This window comes from Cryptomeria japonica, unplaced genomic scaffold, assembly GCF_030272615.1.
Source record: "Cryptomeria japonica unplaced genomic scaffold, Sugi_1.0 HiC_scaffold_15, whole genome shotgun sequence".
NCBI lineage: Eukaryota > Viridiplantae > Streptophyta > Pinopsida > Cupressales > Cupressaceae > Cryptomeria > Cryptomeria japonica.
Genome location: NW_026728837.1, coordinates 1,327,501 through 1,334,319, shown reverse-complemented (window position 1 = coordinate 1,334,319; position 6,819 = coordinate 1,327,501). Strand labels below are relative to the sequence as shown.

At 62.0% G+C, this 6,819-nt stretch overlaps 1 non-coding gene across 1 annotated transcript; it reads left to right on the top strand.

The window, feature by feature from the left end:
* Positions 1–3,297: 3,297 nt before the first annotated feature.
* Positions 3,298–3,416, top strand: LOC131860843 (5S ribosomal RNA). Its single transcript, XR_009359936.1, has one exon. It is a non-coding gene; the product is annotated as a 5S ribosomal RNA (ribosomal RNA).
* The last annotated feature ends 3,403 nt before the right edge of the window (positions 3,417–6,819 follow it).

Genomic DNA, 6,819 nt, shown 5'->3' with positions numbered 1-6,819 from the left:
ACCGTGGTGGGCACCTCGGAGCACACCAAGGTGGGCAGCGAGGTGCGCACCTTTGATGCGATGCCTTCACTAATTTCCATAAAAGGCAAAAAAAAAACGAGATTTTAAAATTTCCGTTTTGAAAGATAGTGAGAAAAAGGGAATGCTGGTGCCATCTTGAGCCCGCCCTGGTGCGCAGCCCAGCCAAGGTTTGCGCACCAAGGTGCCCACCCTGGCGAAGGTGCGCGCCCGGGCAATTAACCCAACTTCCAACTTCGCGCGCGCCAGGGTGGGAGCGCACCCAACAACCGGGCCTGGGAAGAGCCAATGCGAGAAACCCCACCAAACTCTCTGACAAAAAAAGAGGGGGCGCTCCAGTAACCCCGCTTCGGAGCGCACCCTGGGCAAACCCAGCCAAGGTGCCCACCCCGGCCAAGGTGCAGGCGAGGTGCGCACCCGGGGCAAACCGGGCTCCGACAACGTGCACGCCGCACCTTGGAGCACACTTCGTAGCGCTCCCGGGTGCGCACCTCAGAGCACACCAAGGTGGGCAGCGAGGTGCGCACCTTTGATGCGCTGCCTTCACTAATTTCCAGAAAAGGCAAAAAAAAAAGGAGATTTTAAAATTTCCGTTTTGAAAGATAGTGAAAAAAACGGAACGCGCGTGCCATCTTGAGCCCGCCCTGGTGCGCAGCCCAGGTAAGGTGCCACCCTGGCAAAGGTGCGCACCCGGGCAATTAACCCTACTTCCGACTTCGTGCGCGCCAGGGTGGCAACCGGGCCTCGGAAGAGCCAATGCGAGAAACCCCACCAAACGCTCCGACAAAAAAAGAGGCGGCGCTCCAATAACCCCGCTTCGGAGCGCAGCCGGGGAAAACCAAGCCAAGGTGCCCACCCCGACGAAGGTGCACGCGAGGTGCGCACCCGGGGCAAACCGGGCTCCGACAACGTGCACGCAGCACCTTGGAGCACACTTCGAAGCACTCCCGGGTGCCCACCGGCGTTGCGCACCGTGGTGGGCAGCGAGGTGCGCACCTTTGATGCGCTGCCTTCACTAATTTCCAGAAAAAGGCAAAAAAAAATGAGATTTTAAAATTTCCGTTTTGAAAGATAGTGAAAAAAAAGGAACGCGGGTGCCATCTTGAGCCCGCCCTGGTGCGCAGCCCAGGCAAGGCATGCGCACCAAGGTGCCCACCCGAGGTGCACACCCGGGGCAAACCGGGCTCCGACTTCGTGCAGGCCGCACCTTGGAGCACACTTCGGAGCGCTCCTTGGTGCGCACCATGGTGCCCACCAGGGCGCACCCGAGGCAAACCGGGCTCCGACTTCGTGCACGCCGCACCTTGGAGCACACATCGGAGCGCTCCCAGGTTCGCACCAGCGTTGCGCACCTTTGATGCGCTGCCTTCACTAATTTCCAGAAAAGGCAAAAAAAAACGATATTTTAAAATTTCCGTTCTGAAAGATAGTGAAAAAAACGGAACGCAGGTGCCATCTTGAGCCCTTCCTGATGCGCAGCCCAGGCAAGTTGTGCGCACCAAGGTGCCCACCCTGGCGGAGGTGCGCGCCCGGGGCAAACCGGGCTCCGACTTCGTGCACTGCATGGTGCCCACCAAGGCGCGCAACCCAGCCAAGGTGCCCACCGCAGCGAAGGTGCACGCGAGGTGCGCACCCGAGGTGCACACCCGGGGCAAACCGGGCTCCGACTTCGTGCACGCCGCACCTTGGAGCACACTTCAGAGCGCTCCTTGGTACGCACCAGGGCGCGCAACCCAGCCAAGGTGCTCACCCCGGCGAAGGTGCACGCGAGGTGCGCACCCGGGGCAAACCGGGCTCGGACTTCGTGCACGCCGCACCTTGGAGCACACATCGGAGCGCTCCCGGGTTCGCACCAGCATTGCGCACCTTTGATGCGCTGCCTTCACTAATTTCCAGAAAAGGCAAAAAAAAGAAAAAAATGAGATTTTAAAATTTCCGTTTTGAAAGATAGTGAAAAAAACGGAACGCGGGTGCCATCTTGAGCCCGCCCTGGTGTGCAGCCCAGGCAAGTTGTGCGCACCAAGGCACCCACCCTGGCCAAGGTGGGTCACGGGGTGGGTCCTAGGGTGGGTAACGGGGTGGGTACTAAGGTGCGTGCCAAGGTGGGTCATAGGGTGGGTGCCAAGGTGGGCACCAGGGTGGGTGTGCACCAACCCTAGCCAGGGTAGGTCACGGGGTGGTTGTCGGGGTGGGCGTCAAGGAGCCAAGGTGGGTGGCAAGTAGCCAAGTTGCGTGCCAAGGTGGGTGTCGGGGTGGGTGCCAAGGATCCAAGGTGGGTGCCAAGGAACCAAGGTGGGTGTCTGGGTGGGTGCCGAGGTGGGAGCCAGGGTGGGTCCCAAGGTGAGTGCAAAGGTGGGTGCCAGGGTCAAGGTGAGTGCCAATGTGGGTTCCAAGGTGCCAGGGTCAGGGTGAGTGCCAATGTGGGTTCAAAGGTGCTAAGTTGGGTGCGAGGTTGGGTGCGAGGGTGGGTGGGTGCCAAGGTGTGCTAGGTGGAAGCCCGGGTGGGTCGGCATCCCATGGGTGTCGAGTTGGGTGCCTGATGGGTGCTTCTTGTCAAGTTTTAGTCGTCGGGACTCATTTCGAGCCTTAGAGGTCGTTTCTTGTCCGGTTGCCCTGTCTTCGACCTGGGAACCCAATTTTGGTCCTCGGGTCCCATTTTTTTTTGTCTCGCATCCCACTTTTGGCCTGTGGCCTTTTCGGGGTCGATTCTCGTTTTGGGCATCAGAGCATGTTTCTTCTCCTAAAACCCAATATTTGTTTATTAAGTCTCGGAACACATTTTTGTTCTCGTGGACCCATCATGGGTCTTGGAACGCATTTGTGGTCCTTGGGTCCCATTTTGCATCCCGAAACTTGTGTTTTGGTGCTTGATCCCTATTTTGGGTGCCCACCTTGCACCAAGTGCGCACCCGGGGCAAACCGAGCGCCTTGGTGCACCGGGGCAAGATCGAGCGTGCACCCGAGGCGCCCCGAACATGCACCAAGGTGCACTCGGCCCACATGTGAGCGCAGGTCGTTGCGCCCGAGGTGGTGTGTGGGCACCGCGTTGCAGACGGGACACTGCACGCACACGACGCCCCCTCCAGGTGCACGCACGTAGGCCGGGCCGGGTGCACACCCGACGCCCTAGCAAGGTGCGCGCACCCGGGCAGGGCTCACACTTGGCGAACGGGGCGCACTTCGCGAGGGAGGGTGTGCACCTCGACGGGGGTGGGTGGCCGGGGTGGATTCGCACGTGGGTCGCGGTTTGCTAAGTACACACTGCGACAAGCTCATAACGGGTGCGATCATACCAGCGTTAGTGCACCGGATCCCATCAGAACTCCGCAGTTAAGCGCGCTTGGGCCGGAGTAGTACTGGGATGGGTGACCTCCCGGGAAGTCCCGGTGTTGCACCCTTTTTTAGTTTTTCGCCGGGCGTCGCAATGCTATTTGAATAAACCTTTTGCCCGTTTGCGTTCTCGTCGGGGCCGGGCCGGGCCGGGGTGCGCTGCCCGCACTACCGCGCGCGCGGGGGCGACACCGAGCGCGCACCCGAGGCGCCCCGAGCACACAGGCCACGGTGCAACCCGGGCGTTGTGCGCGCACCCCGGTGCGCCCGAGGTGCTGCGCGCGCACCCAGGTGAAATCGGTGTGCACCTCGGCCAGTGCGCGCTCGGTCGAGTCGCGCACGTTGGCCAAGGTGCACGGTGATGTTTCTTACTCTAAGGTTCCGCACCAGACGCCCGGGACAGGTGAGCGAAGCTGGGCGGGGCCGGGTGCGCGGCCGGGGCAGGTGCACGCAGCTGGAGAGAGCTTTGGAGCACACTTCGGAGCGCACCAATGATGCGCTCCATTCAAAAGTTTCCTGAAAAGGCAAAAAAAGTTGAGATTATAGAATTTCCCACTTGAGAGATTGTAAAAAAAAAAAATTTAAAATGAAGGAAACGCGGGTGCCAAGGTGTGCGCAGCCCAGCCAAGGTGTGCGCACCAAGGCGCCCACCCTGGCGAAGGTGCACGCAAGGTGCGCACCCGAGGCAAACCGGACAATTAACCCAACTTTCGACTTCGCGCGCACCTTGGAGCGCACTTCGGAGCGCTCCTTGGTGCGCACCAATCTTGGGCACCTCGGAGTGCACCATGGCGCCCACCAAGGTGCGCACCCGGGGCAAACCGAGCTCCGACTTCGTGCGCACCTTGGAGCGCACGAAAGGTGCGCACCATGGCGCCCACCAAGGTGCGCAGCCCAGCCAAGGCGTGCGCATCAAGGTGCGCACCCTGGCGAAGGTGCGCACCCGGGGCAAACCGAGCTCCGACTTCGTGCGCACCTTGGAGCGCACAAAAGGTGCGCAACCCAGCCAAGGTGTGCGCACCCCGGTCAAACCGAGCTCCGAATCGTGCGCACCAGAGGTGCACGCCATCGTGCGCACCTTGGAGCACACTTCGGAGCCCTCCTTGGTGCGCGCCGATGTTGCGCACCTCGGAGCGCACCCGGGGAAAACAATGCAATTAACCCGACTTTCGACTTCGTGGGCACCTCGGAGCGCTCTCGGGTTCGCACCTCGGAGCACACCGAGGTGCGCACCTTTGATGCGCTGCCTTCACCAATTTCCAGAAAAGGCAAGAAAACATTGAGAAGGTGTGCGCACCGAGGTGCCCACCCTGGCGAAGGTGCACGCGAGGTGCGCACCCGGGGCAAACCGGGCTCCGACTTCGTGCACGCCGCACCTTGGAGCACACTTCGGAGCGCTCCTTGGTGCGCACCAGGGCGCGCAACCCCGCCGAAGGTGCACGCGAGGTGCGCACCCGGGGCAAACCGGGCTCCGACTTCGTGCACGCCATGGTGCGCACCGCGGCGAAGGTGCGCACCCGGGGCAAACCGGGCTCCGACTTCGTGCACGCCGCACCTTGGAGCACACTTCGGAGCGCTCCTTGGTGCGCACCAGGGCGCGCAACCCAGCCGAGGTGCCCACCCCGGCGAAGGTGCACGCGAGGTGCGTACCCGGGGCAAACCGGGCTCCGACTTCGTGCACGCCGCACCTTGGAGCACACTTCGGAGCGCTCCTTGGTGCGCACCATGGTGCCCACCAGGCCGCGCAACCCAGCCAAGGTGTGCGCACCAAGGTGCACGCGAGGTGCGCACCCGGGGCAAACCGGGGTCCGACTTCGTGCACGCCGCACCTTGGAGCACACATCGGGGCGCTCCCGGGTTCGCACCGGCGTTGCGCACCGTGGTGGACACCTCGGAGCACACCAAGGTGGGCAGCGAGGTGCGCACCTTTGATGCGATGCCTTCACTAATTTCCATAAAAGGCAAAAAAAAAACGAGATTTTAAAATTTCCGTTTTGAAAGATAGTGAGAAAAAGGGAATGCTGGTGCCATCTTGAGCCCGCCCTGGTGCGCAGCCCAGCCAAGGTGTGCGCACCAAGGTGCCCACCCTGGCGAAGGTGCGCGCCCGGGCAATTAACCCAACTTCCAACTTCGCGCGCGCCAGGGTGGGAGCGCACCCAACAACCGGGCCTGGGAAGAGCCAATGCGAGAAACCCCACCAAACGCTCTGACAAAAAAAGAGGGGGCGCTCCAGTAACCCCGCTTCGGAGCGCACCCTGGGCAAACCCAGCCAAGGTGCCCACCCCGGCCAAGGTGCAGGCGAGGTGCGCACCCGGGGCAAACCGGGCTCCGACAACGTGCACGCCGCACCTTGGAGCACACTTCGTAGCGCTCCCGGGTGCGCACCTCAGAGCACACCAAGGTGGGCAGCGAGGTGCGCACCTTTGATGCGCTGCCTTCACTAATTTCCAGAAAAGGCAAAAAAAAAAGGAGATTTTAAAATTTCCGTTTTGAAAGATAGTGAAAAAAACGGAACGCGCGTGCCATCTTGAGCCCGCCCTGGTGCGCAGCCCAGGTAAGGTGCCCACCCTGGCAAAGGTGCGCACCCGGGCAATTAACCCTACTTCCGACTTCGTGCGCGCCAGGGTGGCAACCGGGCCTCGGAAGAGCCAATGCGAGAAACCCCACCAAACGCTCCGACAAAAAAAGAGGCGGCGCTCCAATAACCCCGCTTCGGAGCGCAGCCGGGGCAAACCCAGCCAAGGTGCCCACCCCGACGAAGGTGCACGCGAGGTGCGCACCCGGGGCAAACCGGGCTCCGACAACGTGCACGCAGCACCTTGGAGCACACTTCGAAGCACTCCCGGGTGCCCACCGGCGTTGCGCACCGTGGTGGGCAGCGAGGTGCGCACCTTTGATGCGCTGCCTTCACTAATTTCCAGAAAAAGGCAAAAAAAAATGAGATTTTAAAATTTCCGTTTTGAAAGATAGTGAAAAAAAAGGAACGCGGGTGCCATCTTGAGCCCGCCCTGGTGCGCAGCCCAGGCAAGGCATGCGCACCAAGGTGCCCACCCGAGGTGCACACCCGGGGCAAACCGGGCTCCGACTTCGTGCAGGCCGCACCTTGGAGCACACTTCGGAGCGCTCCTTGGTGCGCACCATGGTGCCCACCAGGGCGCGCAACCCAGCCAAGGTCTGCACACCAAGGTGCCCACCCCGGCGAAGGTGCACGCGAGGTGCGCACCCGGGGCAAACCGGGCTCCGACTTCGTGCACGCCATGGTGCCCACCGCGGCGAAGGTGCACGCGAGGTGCGCACCCGGGGCAAACCGGGCTCCGACTTCGTGCACGCCGCACCTTGGAGCACACTTCGGAGCGCTCCTTGGTGCGCACCATGGTGCCCACCAGGGCGCGCAACCCAGCCAAGGTGTGCGCACCAAGGTGCACGCGAGGTGCGCACCCGGGGCAAACCGGGGTCCGACTTCGTGCACGC